This window comes from Ixodes scapularis, unplaced genomic scaffold, assembly GCF_016920785.2.
Source record: "Ixodes scapularis isolate PalLabHiFi unplaced genomic scaffold, ASM1692078v2 PGA_scaffold1__304_contigs__length_218370807, whole genome shotgun sequence".
Taxonomy (NCBI): domain Eukaryota; kingdom Metazoa; phylum Arthropoda; class Arachnida; order Ixodida; family Ixodidae; genus Ixodes; species Ixodes scapularis.
In genome coordinates, this window is record NW_024609846.1 from 73,429,816 (window position 1) to 73,448,652 (window position 18,837).

The following is an 18,837-nucleotide window of genomic DNA, read 5'->3' on the forward strand; positions in this document are numbered from 1 at the left end:
TCCCTGGTTTCAGGTAACTGGCAACCATGATTTTAAGCCACAATATGGGCAAGTGTCGTTACTATGAAGCCTATTTAGTGGCACTAGTTATACTGGTTTAGGGGAGGTGTGCCGCGCAGAAAATTGAATGCATGCCACTGGTTCATGGCGCCGCTCGATGGCATCCCGCGCATGGACCCAGTAAAGCCCCTTCATGTTTCAAAAGTAGCGCAAGGTGCGTCGATGCACGAGGCACGTGCAACGTGCATCCTTTGGGAAGATCATGGCGGCACAGCGCACTGTAACTATGGTGCCTGGAACGCGTCTCCGACTGGTGTGTTTACCGCGGCCAAAAAAGTGGTCCCTCAATTTCCGCCTGATGACGTCATAGAAGTGTCATGCTGTCGCCGGTCGCGACCCTGGTGGCGTCCCAACAGTTATGGTGTATGTAGCATATGCCTGTTCTGCTGCAGGTCGCCTTCCACTGTGACAGCTCACGGAAGCTAGTGCAGCCGGAAGTTGGGACGGCTAAAGGGACGCCGTGACGACAGCGACACTCGCGTTCGCTCGTGCTTTTTGCCAGCATTTCTACGGCCAACCGCCAGGATCGCGACAGGCAACAGCATGACACTCGCGTCATTTGTTGCCACATCGGGACCACTTTTGATGTATGGGCGGGATAGGACGCTAAACACACCAGTCGAAGACGCGCTCCAGGCACCATACTGTAACTGAGCTAGATTTCAGACGCCATGTTCTCCCAGAAGTGGCGCGCGGCACGCGTCTCGAGCATTTCCAACACAATGAATGGCGACACTTTTCCCAGGATAGAGGAGCTTTAGGGCCCGGTGGCTTATTTGCAGCTGAGATAGATAAGTACTGCGGCTCTGCAGGTCTGAAAAATCTCCCACATGATGCAGAATTGTGGTATTTTATTCGAGGACGTAACTAACAATTCCAGTCAATACATTAAAGTTTAAAAAATCATATTGAAATTAATAATAAATTTAAAAAATTAAAACTTAGTTTATATCCTTACGCAGGAATTGTGGCGTGCTTTCCACGCTAAAGGCTAACAACGTACTTTTTGTTCTAACTTATTTTTTTCTCTTTTTTTTTTTCGTTTTTTACTTTAGAACAAGATTGCTTATTCAGGATTTTTTGATGGAGTGAAGCCAGGACATTTCGAGCTGAATTGTCTACTGCCGTGGGTTTCGTGCACCACCAACTTGGTGAGAAGCAGCTCGTACAGTTGTCCAGCGTTCATGCCCGCTCTTCCCAGGATATAATTGACCTCGGCACCGGTGTGCAATAACAACAGTTTCCTAGACGAAAAACAAAAAGTGGCGTAATTAGCAGAGGTGCACACATCAAAGACAACTACTTTGTTGACTATAACGCGCTGGCCAATCAACGCTTGAACAAAAAAAAAAGCAGCATTAAATTGGCAATTTGTGATAGTTAATTCATAATAACATTAAAAATGCCGAAACTACGCAAGGACAACAAAAAAGAGGACGAAAACGACGCACTCTCTACTAACATTTACTGAAAACTGATCTCTTATATAGTCGTGGTAAAATACAGTCACTCCCACATCCGGTGCAGCCCCTTTCGCAAAAAAAGCTTGCCGATAATGGCACAGAATTGTAGCAAATAGAATCCTTGTTTCTTTTTTCTTTTCTTTTTTTTTTTATTAACGCGATAGCGTTCAGGAGCTCGCGTCGTAGAAAATCCGGCGTCGGCGTCGGCGGGACCGAAAAATTCCGGCATGCACCTGGTGACGTCACGTGTGACGTCACGAGGGTTAATTTTTCCTGCTATATCTGGAGGGGGGGGGGGGGGGGGGGAGAATTTCCCGGGTTAGTGAGCGTGAGTACGGGATGACCACCGGTCTCGCTGAGTCTCTTTCACGAGGTTTCCTTCGTGCGTTTTTGATATATTTTATTATAGCTGTCCGCCACCTCCGCCAGAGTGCTCTAGGGCTAGCGTGCTTTCTGTAACCGCGCTCATGAAACTCTCTCGAGCGCCATGTGCGCAAGACTTTCTAAGTGGTGCATCCAGGCACACAGAAGCAATGCCTCTTTTTGCTTTATTAGACTGAAAAAAGCTAAACAGGAGAATTACCCTTTTTTCTTTTTTGTTTCGCCTTCAACTATGAAGAGCCAGTAAAAGGGCAAATAGAGTTCCTGGACCTTCGGCTAAACCTGATGGGAGACCACATCTGCTGGATATATGAAAAACTCTCGAAAAAGGGCATTGACCATCTGATGCCTGACCCCAAATGAAAAGGACGAAGGTACCAGAGCACGAGAGCACGAAGCATCACTTCGTCTTTTGTCACCTGAAACGGCACACCAAAGAACACGTCGGGCGTTGCTGTCGGGTCGAACCATTCGAATAAGGTGAGTAAATAGCTTTGACAATCGTAAATCAGAGGGGCATTTGCTAGAAAGTAGTCCACGAATCTCATATGCCGCGAGCCTGCAGGTAGACCCTAAATATCTCGGGGCCACGACTGACAAGCACCACACGGTCCAATCGAAAAAATAAAATCCGGTTTTTCTTTCGTTCTTTTTTTTTTTTTAGCTCCCTTGGGTCTAGCCTTGTCCGTCCGGCGTCCATGCTCACATCGATTGCAATCCCATCTGTCTTCTTAAAAAAAAAAAAAAATGTTTGCGCAGTCGACAAGATTCGAACCTGTGCGGGGAGACCCCAATGGATTTCTAGTCCATCGCATTAACCACTCGGCCACGACTGCGGGAAGAGTAGGGGGCTCTGAGATGTGGTAGTAACTCAAGAGCTGGGGATGTCATGGATGAAACGTTGCATGTAGCCGCTCAACGTTTATAGACGAGAGGGCGCTGCAGTCAAATGCTCAAACGCGTATAGACGCTATGCAGCAGCTGTACATGGACGCCGCCATAACTGACCTTCAATTTTTGTTTTCTCTTATTTCGTTTATTTCACTTCATCATTACCATAGCGGGCCAGATTATTTCCGCATTAGATTCAACTGGGTCCTTTTCTAAAGCAGCGGCCTTTGTAGAGGATCGTCAACTACCGTTTCAGTTGCTCGGCATCTCGGTGAGACAAGAGAAGGTCAGCAATGGCGGCTGTAATTTGGCGCGTGTGTAAAGCGTCTATATAACCACAATCCATATTACACATTCCCTTTCTGACATGGACCGTTGATTTAAGCGGTGGAAATGCGTTCCCACGGCTTCTAGCGGATCCAAGCTGATCCGCTAGAAGAACCACTGGATCTGCATTTCACCGGCCATAAAGCAGTAATAATGAAGTCGAAACGGCAACCCGGAACTCAGCACTGCCTATGAGCAATAAAAAATTCAGCACCATCAGCACTACCTATGAACAATAAAATCGGTATCATCAGCACCACCAGAGCTTCACCCCAATCAACATCATTCACCACGTGGAGATGTGGTCATTCTTTACTTTTTTTTTTACTGGCATACAACAGGCATCTTAAAAATCTCAGATAGCGACTTGCTTAAAACAAAAATTAAAACAGCAACGAAATTATTTTTATGAGCCGACGTCCACTGAGGTCTAACATTTGTCAAACCAAGTAATGGCATTGTGAGCGCTTGTGGCCTCTATTTCATTGAAAAGAGCCTGTCAACAAGAAAGAGGATCTTGCTTTCTTTCTCGGTGACATCTTTCTTTTCTCACTGAAATAAATTTCAAAGGCGCTCAAAATGTCATTTCTTGGTTTAACGAACATACGGCAAAGGTTCATGTCGGCTCATAGAGAAATTTCGTTTTTCAGCTCCCTCCATATTTTGATCCACGTAACGTCATGTTCTCAAAATTCAGAATTTTAACACCATCACAAGCGTTATATTCACAAGAAGTTTCAGATTTCTGCAATTCGTTGTTGCGCTCGTGTGTGAGTGTGTGTGTAGAAAGGGGGGGGGGGGGGGGGGGGGGGGGGGGGGGCCTCAGCCGAGCAAAGCAGTGGGCTTCACCAACCCACAGAGGTCACCTGCGCGTTTCCTGTTTGACGGTGTTTCCTTGTGTTTGTGCTCATCAGCGGTTGTGATATTCTCAGTTTCACCACAAGTGCGAGCAAAGCCAAAACATCAAGCGCGAATACGCTGCCTTAAAGGGGTACTCCGCAGGTGTTTTCATTAGACAGTTTTAGTGGACCGTACGATATAGCTTTACGTACGCAAGGAAATTGCGGGTCGTGAGTGCGCATGCGCAGAACGCAATAAAAGGGCTAGCGTATTGCGTACGCACTCAACGCTGGGGATTTTGCGTTGCTGGCTAGCGAGCCTTGCGGGGCGCTCTCGAGAGATCTTGGACCCAACGAGAGCGCCAGTTTCAAGATGGCGGTTGCCTCGACTGGCGCAGTAAGGGTGACGTGTTGTTTTCGAAGTTCTGTGTTACGTGAAATTGCGTGGTGTTTAGCTCGGCGATTCTTTCTGGGACCTACCGCGGTCGAATCAGATGGCCGTGCAGCTGGAAGAGTGCACAGCCAATAAGTTAGCAGCTCGGAACGTGCGTCGACGCTGCGACCTGTTCAACGCTAAGCCTATTCCCACAGTTCATAGCCGACGGACGAACGACTCTAAAAGAAATCGCCGAAGTTGTCGCTATGCACTGGACATAAGGGTCATGAATTTCATTCCGCGATAGCATTGATAAAAGGTGCCGTTTCCACGGGACGAGTGACGGAGGCTCCGTGACCGAATTTGGCTACACACTCGTACTCGTAGCCTCTGTACCCCGCAGAAAAGCGCGCTTGACGAGGCAGCTGTGGCTTGGTTTAATTTTAAATAAAATGATTGGACACGTTTTCATTTTCAATATTTTTTTCCAGGAGCATGGTTGCGCTATAAGCACGCGGAATTCTACGGCTCTAGCAAATTTAACCAAGATCATGCGCGGCGTTCACTCGAAAACGTAACGCACAACTAAATTCGGTTCAAGCAGGTCATTTTTAGCGTACGCTATACTATTGCGTATTGCGTACGTAACGTCCAGCAACGCTATACTAAAACTGTCTATTGTGTCCGATTTGCTTGAAATTTTGCTAAACTCACCAACACACATCGCTAAAATAGTATCCAAATATTAGGTCAACTTATATTGTTTTTTAGAGAAGTTATTGAATTTACAGTTTTGGTCCTCACCGTGTTTTTTTAAACTGAAAGTCTCTACTAGGCAGCACTGAAAAAGTGACGTGAGTGGAAGGGAGGGGGATACTCTTGGGACTGTAGAATTTGTTCCCAACTGATTCGAAGCACTTTCATGGTGTCGAATGAATTCTTTGGAAGCTCGCTCCAGAACCCGCGAGCCAGAAGGAAGCAAATGATTGGCATATTCTATTTTTAGACTGCTTGTTCGTCTGGCAATCCTGCCTGCCGCTGACGTCACGGCACTGAAAAGTGCGGGTGTATTCGAATGTTGGTTTTTACATCATTTTCATTTGCCAATTTCACAATAACTATCATGAATTTCGTGATATTAAATAGCATACCGGAAAGGGTAAAGACCAGGGAGTCAGAAAATATAGTTAGTTGAGGTAGCTCGAAAACCCTGTGGAGAACCCCTTTAAAGAACACTTTCATCGTACGAGCGCGCGTTGCCAAAATAATGGGTCGTTTTAAAATAGGGGGCGCCAACATTCTGGATCCCCCGAGCAACTTGGGGTGTCGTACTGCGTATGCGCAGAACTTGTGCCCGTTCGGCGCCCCAAGCAGCTTGTGGGACCTGCTTCCTGCTTGTAGGTTTCACTGACGATGTTTCCTGCATGGGAGACGAAACGTTTGATTAAATTGTTAATCTTGTTGAGTAAAGTCGGAGCAGTTTTTTTTATCACTGTAGCGTTAGGGCCCCCTATTCCTCCCTGTTCACTGGCGATTGCGAGCTGACGGCGAGATTCCACAGTACTTTTTCAACTTCCATTCCACACCAATAAGACAGCTAACCTTAGCAGCCTATAAGCGTCAGCTCGTTCTACGCATGCGTTGTGAGCAAAGCGCTCTAATGTTGCGTCAAGTGAATACGCCCTTATAATGCGGCAAAGGTTTCAAGAGCAGGCTCCCGATTTAGGATGCCTGTCTGCTCCCCCAACACAGACAGTAATTATGTCATATAGTATATGCGCGTGTTACGAAAGCGTCGGTGCCTGTTGGGCTGTTCAGATGCCTTCGCCGCGACGGCCCACAAGGGAGGCCATGCCCAGCACCAGCCAGGAGCACAGGCCGGACCGCCGGAGGCACGTGCAGCAGAGCAGCAGTTCGGCATCCACGGCGAGCATCGCGCCCAGTGGAAGAAGCCGACGGCAGCCGGCGGGGACCCCGCCCGGGTCCCCCAGGCCGCCTATGCGGGCCCCTCGGCGATCTCCGCAACGCTGCCCACAGCGGTCCTCGCATCGGGCCTCCAAGAGGGCGCCACCGACTGCCCCCGCCGCTTCTGGGGCAATGGCGCCAGTACCGCGCCACGTCCCCCAGAAGATCCCCGATCAGGTATGGGTGAAGAAATATGTAGCGACTGATCTCCCGCAAAGCACTCGAGAGAGTCAATCGCTGCACTCCGCGGAGAAATCTCGGCCAACGACGAAGTTGGAAGTATGTTAAAGTCTAAAATAAAAACAAAACTGTCTGCGAGTTGGCACTGAGCATGGCGTTTCACCGACCCCAGTACCACAGCGCAGACCGTTTTAAGACGAAAGCCTTACTTGTCCTATTGAGCGAAAAATCGGAATAAATGCCAAATGGCCATAAAAACGCGATTGCGTGGCACGCGCCGCTCAATTGCCGACCTGTCCCATTACCTTGGCGTCGTCCTTGCGGTCGTCCAAGAAGTCGTCCCTGACCTCTAGGACGACTTCATTTGTCATATTACGTGAAAACCAAGCGGCGTCGGCGTTGTTGTGCCTGAAAGCTGGCCATAAAAATACGGGATCAAGCGTCATCAGCCTGATGTCATCAAGCGTCATGATACGTCATCAGCGTGATGTCACCGCCGGAGCACCGTGTGGGGAAAAGGTGCGCTTCGGACTTCATCTCTGCTCGTTGTGTGCTTCGTGCAATGGACTGTGAGGCGACCGCATTTATATCCTCGGCTTCAACATCGGCAGCAGCGTCTACATCTACGGCGGCTTCCGCAGGCAAACGTGACCGCCCACGCAAATGCACTACAGCCTCCTAAAAGGGTCCCTGAAAATAAAAAAAAAGCCCTTTTAAACAGTCTAGTTGGGACACGCGTGTCAAAAAATTAATTTTACGCGAAACGAAAAATCTTCGAGCAATATTGACGGCGTGAGATTTATTTCAAATTCTGCGCGCAAAGTCCATGACGTCACGGAATGGTCATACACTCTTTCCACCTCAACGAGATGGTCATAGACTCTCTCCACCTCAATCAGGTGGCTACCGACAAAATAGAGTCTCGCGCCGTCAATACTGCTCTATTTTCTTTTCCTTTTTTGGCCCCTTCTAGGAGGCGGTAGCGCATTAGTGTGGCCCCGACGTCGTCCAAGACGTCGTCCTCGAGGTCGTCCTAGACGTCGGTCTTGACGTCGTCTAAGAAGTCGTTCTTGGCGTCGTCTTAGAGGTCATCCTAGGCTTCGTTCTCTAGGCGTCATTTCATTCTCGACGTCCTTCTTGACGTCGCCCTAGAAGTCGTTCTAGACGTCTTCCTTGACTAACTTTCGCCTTCCTACACGTAAGCAGACTTAAGTACACGTTATCAGCCCCGTCCATCGCCGAGCGCCCTCCATAGACTGCAGCGATTGGCTATCCCAATCACTTTTCGGGAGAGCAGACGCTCCAGATTTCTTAGATGTATAGTCTAGCCCTTCAACGCCGTTCACCAACTTTGACTGCATGCACTTTAAGAAATCAGTTGACATTCCAGACTCCGGATTCAACCCGGAATCTGGAATGTCCACTTTCTCCCAAAGCACTTATGAGATCTAGTCGCTCCAATCTACGGAATGAACTCAGCGAGTGATAAAGTTTATATTATGTTTTAACCTAAAAAAAAAAAAATGGAAGCCTGCTCGCCGCTGTGGCACTGAGCGTGGTTAAACGTTGTGTTCAATGCCACAGGGTAGGCAGTCCTCGCCAGCGCGATCATCACACCTCCCCCTTCTAGCCCGCCATACTGGTGTGAGCGGCTTCAGGATTCTCGCATTCAGACAATATCACCATTAAAAGAAATTTATTTATTTTAGACTGCGGTGAAAATATAGTCAGGAAAGCAAGAACTTTCACATAAAGATTTTTTTCGAGACATCTTAGTCTTGATTAATTCTCGTGTGAATTGAGCAACGGAAACTACAGCTTGCTTTCTTTCTTGTTCTACTAAAAATCCCAGCACGACGGTGGGGCTGTGCCAGTTTAATTCTTGTTGCCACATCATGTGAGGGTCCAAAGTAATCCTATAAACAAAATAGAGCTGCAAATAAGCAAAACTGCAAATTAACAAAAAAAAAAAAGCAAAGTGCACGAAATCAAATATTTCGACCCCCCCCCCCCCCCCCCCCCCCGGCTTACGTTGGCCCTCGACCTTTCTCGAGTGGGCTATCTGGCAACAAGGCGTAAAGCTGGGCGATTTGGTTGATGGTCATATTGAATGGGTTAAAACAGCGCAAAAAAGACGAAGGACCAGTAAAAGGAAACCTCTGCGCCAAGAAAAAGTTCAGCTATAAGTCAGCGCTGTGTCTGTGTGTTTCCTTTTACTGGTCCTTCGTCTTTTTGCGCTGTTTTAACCCATTCAATATGGCTATCTGGCCCCCGCAATCAAATGAGGTTGAGAGCGCTGACTCTAGGGCGTGGCCTAGCATGTTCACACTTTTTGCGTCATGATTCGTATTTTGGCGTTCTTATCAGCTAATGGCGGAATCTAATCGTCTACGGCGTGATAATTAGATGCTCGTCACTCGAAACTTCTTGGGTTGTAGCTTACCAGTGATTCTGCAATGCTTCGCCTGCGCGAGCACTCGTTTAGCGAGAATTCTTCTAAAAACCGCGATATCGCACGCGTACCTCCCGCAGCGCCGCACGGAACGTTTGAGAATATCTCACTTTTTGCTGAATGAACGAGTTTTCATGGAGATGTGAGATGATGTAGATTCTATAAGGTCACTATAATGCTTATAAAGCAAGGCCCTCACGAACAATTAGAGAAAACGTAGGAGGTTTTCTAGCTGTCCTGCTTCCAGCACGAGATAATTGCCCTTTATTTTGCCACTGACTGTGGTTGATTCCTTGAAGCAAGTAAGCTGGCACTTAAAAATGTACGACTAAAGTACCTCCTTGGCGTTCTATAACTGTCACAACATTCCTACAGTTAATGGCAGATTTGGCCTGCGTCTCCATTGTAATTAAACGAGGTCACCCCTGCACCGCTAGTAATAAATGAAAAAACACCTCTGGATTCGTTTGGTCTGCGGTGGTGGCAACCAAGTTTACACTCTGTTTTACCGTATCAACCAGTGACGCTTCTCTTTGCAGGTGTTCTACAACAGCAGGAGCGCCCGGCACCCCCAGGCTCTGGTCTTCCAGAGGTTTCCTGTGCACCGGCCTCCCAGCAGCAGCGGTACCGCCACCTCGCAGGACATCGCCACCACCGCCGCCAGGTGCCCACTTCTGGTTCACCAGAGAAGATATTCAGCAACAAAAATGCATAGCATTTGTAGGGCCAGCTCTTAGGATTTTCGTGTCCTCACTGGGATGTAGTCTCGACAACGTCACGGCATCACGTGACGTTGTCGAGAAGTTATTCGAAAGGCGCTATAAATGCATAGTAGTATATGTCCCCTGTGACGTCACATCTTGCAGTCACGTGACACTCGACGTGACATCCTCACGTCACGTCACGTGACACTAGCGTCAGGTGAAACCATGACGTAACATCATGACGTCACAGTGTCATGTGACACCACTGCAATGGCCTCTTCACTATATTCGCAACAGGAGGGGCGCGATGAGGCCCTACAAATGCTGTGCATTTAGAGCGCCTTTGGGAAGGGCCAGAGACGACCAACTTTGTTTAGCAAAGTTCGTGTCAGCGTAGCAAAACCTAATAAATGTTGCCAATAACCACTTTTCGAATTTTCGTGCCTCTTCTGCACTCCTATACTCTGTTCACTCCAAAGTTAGACTGCGGTGGGAGCTACGCTTTCGCCAGACGAATCAACGGCCTCCCTCTCATCACCTGACCGATCTTTCCGCGCAGGGATGTGGGCGAGAGCGTGATCATGTGGCAAAAAGATCGACGTTTGAGTTTCACTGGTCCAACGCGCTCGTTACTTTTACCGCAGTCGCAGCTTAGGGGTTAATGGAGTATAGAAGAATTACTGTCCGTCCGGTGTCGCATTGAAATATCTCAAAGTATGGACGATACCATGTATTTTCCACTCTTTGTCCGTCTCCTCTTTAGTGAAACTAGCAGAAATTGCAACTATCTGTGTATTTAATTTTTGTCTCATCTTGGCCCACTAAGCGAACTTCCGTCCGTCACTGTGCTTGCTCTCCCAGTACGCACAACCTGGCTCAGCACAGTCGGCTCCAGAAGGTGATGATGAAGTCCAGCGTGGTGGTGCTCTCCGTCGCCTTCCTCATGCTGCTGGGCGTCGCCTGCGTCGTCATCGCTAACAGGAGTGAGCACGCATTAGTGTGTCTGCCCAAGGTTTAAGCACCAACCACAATGTTTCGGCAAAAGACCAGCATGCCTTTTTGCTCCTTTAGGGGCAAGGCATGCAGGCGTTCTAAATAAGATATGTTGAAGAACGCTACATTCATTGTTATTAGTTTTTTTTTTTTTTTCGTAGCTACAGATGCCGAGATTGTTGTTCGTTTCTTTCTAATGCAGCAACTGGTTTCAACATGTTCCTGCTAAACAACGCGACGATGCCCAGTAAGCATATCAATGGCGTTTTATACAGTTGCTCTCCGTTTGAGAAACGCGCAGTAAAACCGCTTCTAGACTATTCCTTTATCCGTCCCCCGTCTCACCAGGTAGCAGTCAGATGTAAAACATGCCAGTAGCGAGAAAATTTAAATAAAAGGCAAAACTTTGCCGCAGTCAACCTTCGCTGCGTGCGTGCGAGTCAAGTCACATGCGTGCGAGTCAAGTCAGAAAATCCTTCATACCTAGGACCTGACGTCACCGCACCATTGTAGTGGTCATGCTTGCTTGTTCTTGCCGAGGAGAACAAATTTGGCGGTACGATATATGTCCTGCAGGAGGTTCGCGATCAAGAGCAAGAACACCACATATAGCTGGTGTGACACCAATGCAAACCACGCATAGGTAATAGGCACAGACGAGCGGGTTAGCGACGCTAAAGAGCTTAGATTTTATAAAGAGCGTTTGCAATTTAATGGCGGACGCCTGTTGCCGTGATGTTAATGTAATAATCTAGAGGGAAAGGTACCATTCATGGAGGTAGGAATAAGAGAAGACGACATACCGGCTCAAACCAACCACACGAGAAAATCCGAAGTGAAGCCGGAAGTCGAGATCGCGGTCGGTGGAAACACACTCAAGGGTGCCCAAGTTTGTCCAATACGTATTTTTCTTTTGGTCATCATTGGGAGAGTGTCCCTCCAAACCGGAAGGCTCCCTCGGCCTCACCTCTGGTAGCGTCATGTCGCCTCCAGAAGCTTCCTACCTCCATGGTCGCACGCATTGGGGCCGCTTGGGAACGGCGGTGCACATAGACGCGGGCATCGGCGATCCCGGTCGGCGGTCCCGATAGGTCCTCATTGCTGGCGACGCCTTCATGTGCACGAAAGAACAACAGACATCACCTGTAAGGTGTCTACCTTGCTCTTTTCTAGCTTACTTTGCAGAAAACTCAGGAATCGCGGGTTGTACAGAACGAAATAAAGTTGACAAGCGCTCGAGCCACTTCAACTCGTCCAGGCAACACGAACATGCCTAGCCTTTCGTCTGCTTTCTTTCTCCGCTCTTCAGTCGCCCTTTTTCTCGTTCTTTCTCTCGGGACCGCCGATGTCAGCGTCCAGGAGAATACATTACTTTACTATAGTCCGTTGCAACTCAAGAAGGTAGGGCGAAGGTAAAGCGGGCCGGGGAGGAGGAAGCAGACGGAACGCTGGAGAAGAGAGGGGGAAACCTCGTTCTCTCTTTAGCGTTCCGTCTGCTTCCTCCTCTCCACCCCATCTTACCCTCGCCCTACCTTCTTGAGTTGCAACGGACTATAGGAGAATACATTCCACACCGCTCATCTGCATTAGACAGAACGCCTACAGCGCCGAATTCAATTTCCAGCCCTGACGGTGGGGAGGTCCGCGTCAGTCGACGCGCATGCGCATCAGGATGTTAGCGGCGGCCGCGGCGGTGTCGTCTCCAAATTTCTCCGCACCGTGCTGAATTATTTTTTTTTTTTTTTTTTGCCAAATAAGTTATTATTTTTATCACTCGCAGACATTTCACGACTGCGCGCTACGCTACGCCGGCAGTCGGTACGCCCGTGCAAGCCAGTGTCTCGAAGTGTCAAACAACGTCAAATGTGTTGCGTAATGTTTTCGTTCGATACTTCGTCGAAACACTGCACACGATGTACACCGAGTTTCAGCAAGCATTCGTTTATTTTTGGTTTCTGAATCTGGCTTTTAGAAACAAAAAAACTCCCCAATTATGTGTATTTTGCCGTTTTGCGTATGTTATTTCAGTGATACGTGCTTTACTAGTTAGTATGGTGTAGTTTTTGGATTTTATCCTATAAACGAGGAAACACTATTGTTCTTTCGTTTAATGCGCTACCGGCTGTTGGTCGGCAAAGCATTTTGTCTTTAGTATTTAGTCTTTATTTATTTGGTTCTGGAGAGCCGCGGCACCGCGGAAAGGCCCGTATCCAAGGAGGCCCACGGTGCCGCGTCTAGTGAACATGATAATGTGGTGAGTATATACATGCAAGACGACGACGACATGGGTTGTTGGTATTGGGGAGGGTGGCAGTCCGATTCGCAGAAGCCCAGATTTCGTGGAGGCGGGTTGGGCGGCTCAGCAACGAGCCATGGGGATCTGGCACGCCGTTCGATCAGTGCATGAAGGAGCACCAGGAACTTGATGGCGCTGTTGATCACGGGGGTCCACTGGGGTCCACTGTTGATCACGGGGGTCCATCAGGCTCCAAGGAGGCAGCCCAGTCAAAGTAGCAGCTGCCGCCTCCGAGGAACCTAGACCCAGGGCTCAGATTGAGGCACCGCCGTCGCCCGGTGTGCCATCCTCTCAACGTCGTCGTCGTTGTGTTCTTTATTTATACGCGTATATATGTATAAATCGAATAAGACAGATAAAACGACACACAATCGAACGGCCAGCGGCGCACCCACCGGGCACTGCCTTTGAAGGAAAAAGCCAGCCTCGATATCAAGAACCACCAACATCATCATCATCATCATTTACCACTCGATAGCCGACCCGAGACCTCCCCGACGATAGGTGGCTCTCGCCAGGGTGAAATGTCACGGCTGCGGGACGTCCAGCCATTCGACCCAGAAAACCTGTCCGTGCCGGGGCTATTGCAATATCGAGGAGTGGAATGTATTCCCCCTAGTAAAATATTTGACAAAATTAAAAAAAAAAAAAAAAACGCTTTTATTTTTTATTTATTTTTTTTATAGCGCAGCTTTTACGCGCCTGTTTCCGCGTTGAGCGGCGTCGCCGTCGCCGTCGGTTTAACCACGCGCGCTGCATTATGAGACGTCACAGTTTCCCCACTATATTTAGCGGGGGAGCTGAATTGGTGTTGAACTCATGTGACAACAGTTTTACCGCTAAATTTACCGCTTGTGGGAGTCACAGACCTACACACCAATTCAACCATTTCGTCGTTTACCCTGAGACTGGGTTTTTTTTTTTGAAGAGCAGAAGTAACAGAAAAAACAGACAAGTCTCAAACTCAGCTACAAGTTTATTTCAACAACCTTCTCTTATATAGTTCGTTCTCGTCGTCATCAACCAATCACATACGACTTGTCCTCTGCACCGTGACCTTACAGGTTCCACTCTATCACAAAAGAAGCGGACATCCCCAACGTTTCCAAGTGAAAAGGTTCTAGCAGAAGATATGTCTCACAAAGACTCCAAGCAACTCTTTTGTGTCCTCACAATAAACAGGACAACAGCCCATAACAACATCCCACTCAAAACCGGTCACCTCCAAAATTATAGAAAACAGACAATACCCTCCAATACACACCACAGACAATACACACCAAAGAAGCCTTTCAGGATGACTAAAAAAAAAAAAACACTTAAAACTGTAAAAATTGCTTGCAGCGGTTCCCTATTTGCATGGAAGGTTGACTAATGCAATTTCCCGACGATCTAATCCTAATTGTTTCTCTCACCACCGTTTTAACATCGTTGCTTTCTTTAACAACTACATCCGTTCCAGACCAACTATATAAGAGGAAGTTGTTGAAATAAACTTGTAGCTGAGTTTGAGACTGTCTGTTTTTTCTGTTACTTCTGCTCTTCAAAAAAAAAATCTGTCTCAGGGTAAACGACGAAATGGTTGACTTCCACCAGCTAGCCTGTACTTTGACTCTTTTTTCACACCAATTCAGTTTCTCCGCTAAATTTAGTGGGAAATTGAATTTGTGTTGACGTCACGTGACGTTCATTTTCTCGCTAAATCTAGCGGAGAAACTGATTTTTTCCATAGGTGATGTGGCATGAAGTCATGTGACGTCATTTCCCCCTCTAAATATAGCGGAGATTGTGGAGGTCACGTAGCGTTCATTTCCAGCCAAATTTAGCGGGGAAGCTGTGAGAGGAGAGAAGGGTATGGAGGAGGAGGGGTTAATACGGAGGAGAACGGTACGAAGGAGGAAGAGGACACGGAAGAGTAGAGGGGTGCAGAACCAGTGGGTGAGGAGAGTGATCTAGATTAGTATATATATATATATACATTTCTTTCTCATATTGTATAGCACGGTATATCGCGAAATCAAAATCCCTCAAGAGCTGCGCTCTAATTTCGCATTACACCGATTTTTAATCGTATTTCCTTTTTGTAAACGTGAAGTTTTTTGTTGTTTTTTTCTTGTTTTTTTTTGTTTTTTTTTCTTTACTGGGTTTTACAAAACAATTTTATTTATTTTATTTAGGAATACTGCAGGCCAATTGCGGCCCAAGCAGGATTGGGGGTTACAAAAGTGGAGTAAAAAAAAAACGCAACACCAGGTAATCCGTAAAATGGGAGAGGGAAACAGGGGAAAATTATGCAAAAATTGTAATAAAGCACATGTAATAGCTCACAACAAAGTTGGGAGGGGTGGCGGTAGTGGGGAACAGGAAAATAAAACACAATGCAAAGAGTTACACATCAAACAAACGCTCAATCCACTCCAAAACATTGTCAGATATAAATATGTGATGAGGTAGGTTGTTCCGTTCTGTTATGGTTCTGGGAAAAATGGAGTATTTAAATGCATTTGTTCGAGCGAATACTGGAGTTATTTTATGCGGATGGTCATGCCTTGTGTGCCTAGTCGAGGATGGGTGAAGAAAGGACGACGATTCAAGCCGGAGTTTTTTAAACCAGAGTTGATAAAGAAATTTTAGTCTAGCTAGCTTCCTTCGTGATTCAAGAGAGATGATGTTGTTACTTTGAATTAAGGCAGCAGGTGAGTCATGCGGGTGGTAGCGATTAAATATAAAACGAGCTGCTTGCTTTTGAACATCTTCCAGTATCTTGATATCTTTTTTTGTGAATGAATCCCAGACTGTACAGGCGTATTCTAACTTCGTTCTTATCAATGTGTTATAGGCTAAAAGTTTCACATGAGAAGGCACGTGCTTAAGCTTGTGCCTTATCATACCTAGTTTTCTACGGGCACAAACGTGTTCAATGTGTGAGGACCAAGATAAGTTGCTAGAAATTGTTATACCAAGATATTTAAAGCTCATCGTCCGAGAGATGTAGTTATCACCAATAAAGTATTCATACTGATGAGAGGACTTTTTGTTAGTGATGCGCATGTACAAGGACTTTTCTTGGATAAGCTTCATCTCCCAACGATCGCACCAGCTAGAAACTGCATTAAGACTTTCGTTCAGAACAACTTGGTCCCTAGTAGAGTTAATATCCTTGAACAATAGACAGTCGTCCGCAAATAAACGAATACTCACGCTTTTATCTATACAAAAAGTGAGGTCATTAATAAAAATTGAAAAAAGAAGAGGGCCAAGGACACTCCCTTGCGGAACACCCGAAATTACAGGAAGAGGATCAGAATGGTGACCGACTACATCGACGAATTGTTTTCGCATTTAAAGATAAGATGAAATCCATTGAACAACTGTGCTGGGAAGGCCAATCTCATTTAGTTTGTATATAAGACCGGAATGAGGAACTCTGTCGAAGGCTTTGCTAAAATCAAGGAAGATGACGTCGACTTGACCAGGCCTATCTACTATAGAAGCAAAAGAATGAATAGTTGAAATGAGCTGAGTAGTAGTAGAAAGTCCCTTTCGGAACCCATGCTGAAAAGGCGAGATTATTTCATGTTTATCGAGGAAATCATTGATGTAATTAGAAATTATATGTTCCAGTAGTTTACACGAAGAGCTGGTGAGTGAAATTGGGCGATAATTTGTTAACATTGTACGGTCTCCTTTTTTAAAAACGGGTACAACCCGAGCAATTCGCCAATCTGAGGGAACAACGCCACATGAAAATGACATCTGGAAGATAACAACAAGGAATCTACAAATCCACTCAGCGTAACGACGAAGAAATGCATTTGGTATATCATCAGGACCATTTGACGATTTAGGTTTGAGGTTAAGTAGCATAGAAAAGATACCTTCAGACGTGATGAACTCTGAGCTTATTTCAGTTTCTTCGTTAAAGGAGGAATGTCTAGTGTAAGACTTCGAGAACACTGACTGAAAGAAAAGATTAAACTCCGTAGCTATTTGTTGTTTGTCGTGAACCAACATTTCCCGAATTTTGACATAATCGACAGTTTTTTGTTGATTTGAGCTGAGGTGTCGCCAGAACTTCGCTGGATCTGTCTTAAGGAATCGTGTGAGTGTATTGGAATGATAGAACTGTTTACTTGTGCGAATTTTAGCTGCTAGTGCTCGCTTTAGGCAGGGGAGGGAGGAACTGTGAACTCGACTTCTACGGTTTCTTTTTACTTTCCGTACTAGATGAATTATTTCGCGTGTCATCCAGGGGTTTTTGCGGCGCACATATTTACTTTTATTAGGAATAAAGTTTCGAAGACAAAAATGACAGATTGATTTAAATTTATTCCATAAATAATTAACGTCGTTCCCAGAAAATGTATCTAAGGATAACTCAAGGTAATCTACAGATTCGTCATTCGCCCTAGAAAAGTCTTTAATAATTTTGCGCTTCTGGGCCACAAAATCATCCGAGCTGCCCATGAGGCAGGAGAAAGAAACAAGCTTATGGTCGGACAAACCATCCTCCACTGATACCTGTACCTCAGACAGAGACCTACTATAAAGGACAAGATCTAAAATGGACGATGAATCACCCTGCACTCGTGTGGGTACATTAACTGCTTGAGAAAGGTCACAGGCAAACGCAATGTCGAAAATGGTTTGGTCAGAGGGTGAGGAGGATGATAAATTATGCCAATCAACGTTAGGTAAATTAAAATCACCAACCAATAGCATGCAGCTCTTGGAATACTTGAGTATATAATCATAAAGCCTAGCCAGGTATTCATTGCTTGATGAGGGTGAGCGATATACAGCGATCAAGATGAATGACTCCTTCCCGTAAGTAACACGAAGCCACAGGCTTTCATGATCAGTCATTTGATCTAGCACTACAGCAGATAGGCTGCTTTTTAAAATGACGGCTACACCGCCACCACGGGAGGGTCTATCTCTTCGGTATATATTGTATGAGCCAGCAACTATATCACGGTCATCGATTTCATCGCTTAGCCACGTCTCAGTTAATACTAATACACGCTAAAATGGCTCGCAAAAGTCAATATCTTGGCGGATCTTGTAGCAACATTTCTCGAAAATGTCTTCAACTGATCACATTGTTGTGATAAAATTTCAAGTCGGAACTCCGAGCACAAAGAAAATAAGAAAATAATAACTGATTTTTTCAACGTCGGAGCGGCAGCTGTCGGGGAGACACCGAACGACGGCCATGCTTCTTTGCCTTATCCAGAGATGGCGCTACGGATTCACTGGACGCTGACTGAACGAAAAAGCGCACTTTTTCGTTCAGTCAGCGTCCAGTGAATCAAAAAAACGAAACAGAGCCTACCAAGCTGTGCCTGTTCTAAGCAAAAAGCAACATTCGATATTGTGCTCACATACCGGCACTGCCATATCATACTGACATACCGGTACTGGCATATCGGCAGCCCTGTTCCAACATGAGCAATTTTCTAAGAAAGATAAAATCTACTGCAGCCCGCTAAAAATATAATATAGTGTGTCAGCCGATCTATGCTTTGACTAATGAATTAGAAATTATTGTTACTATTATAGATTATTCTAAAAATCATATATTGCAGTGTGCCACAAGGCACATTCGTATAGGTAATTCATTAATTCAATTATTCATTCACTCATTCATTCTTTCATTCACAGTCAGTTTCAGTTTCAAAATAGCAGAAAAAGCTCACTCCTTTCCACTCGCCTCTTCGCCAGTGTTCGCCTTCTCCTAACGCAGAAAGAGGGGAGGGCATTGTGAAAGAAGCTAGTACCGCTATTATTATACAAAAACGAACTTCAGTTTGTTTCGGGACGTTCTATTTCAAATTTCCCGCGCAAGAAATCTTCCTGCCGCCGTCCCTCTACAATGCGGAGACGTGCCGCCATCTGCCGATGCCCGCC

At 46.3% G+C, this 18,837-nt stretch overlaps 1 long non-coding RNA gene across 1 annotated transcript; it reads right to left on the reverse strand.

Moving 5' to 3' along the window:
* Nucleotides 1–10,492: 10,492 nt before the first annotated feature.
* Nucleotides 10,493–18,713, reverse strand: LOC121835949. Its single transcript, XR_006077727.1, has 3 exons — nucleotides 18,627–18,713; nucleotides 11,115–11,201; nucleotides 10,493–10,612 (listed from the first exon to the last, which is right to left on the reverse strand). It is a non-coding gene; the product is annotated as an uncharacterized LOC121835949 (long non-coding RNA).
* Nucleotides 18,714–18,837: the final 124 nt, after the last annotated feature.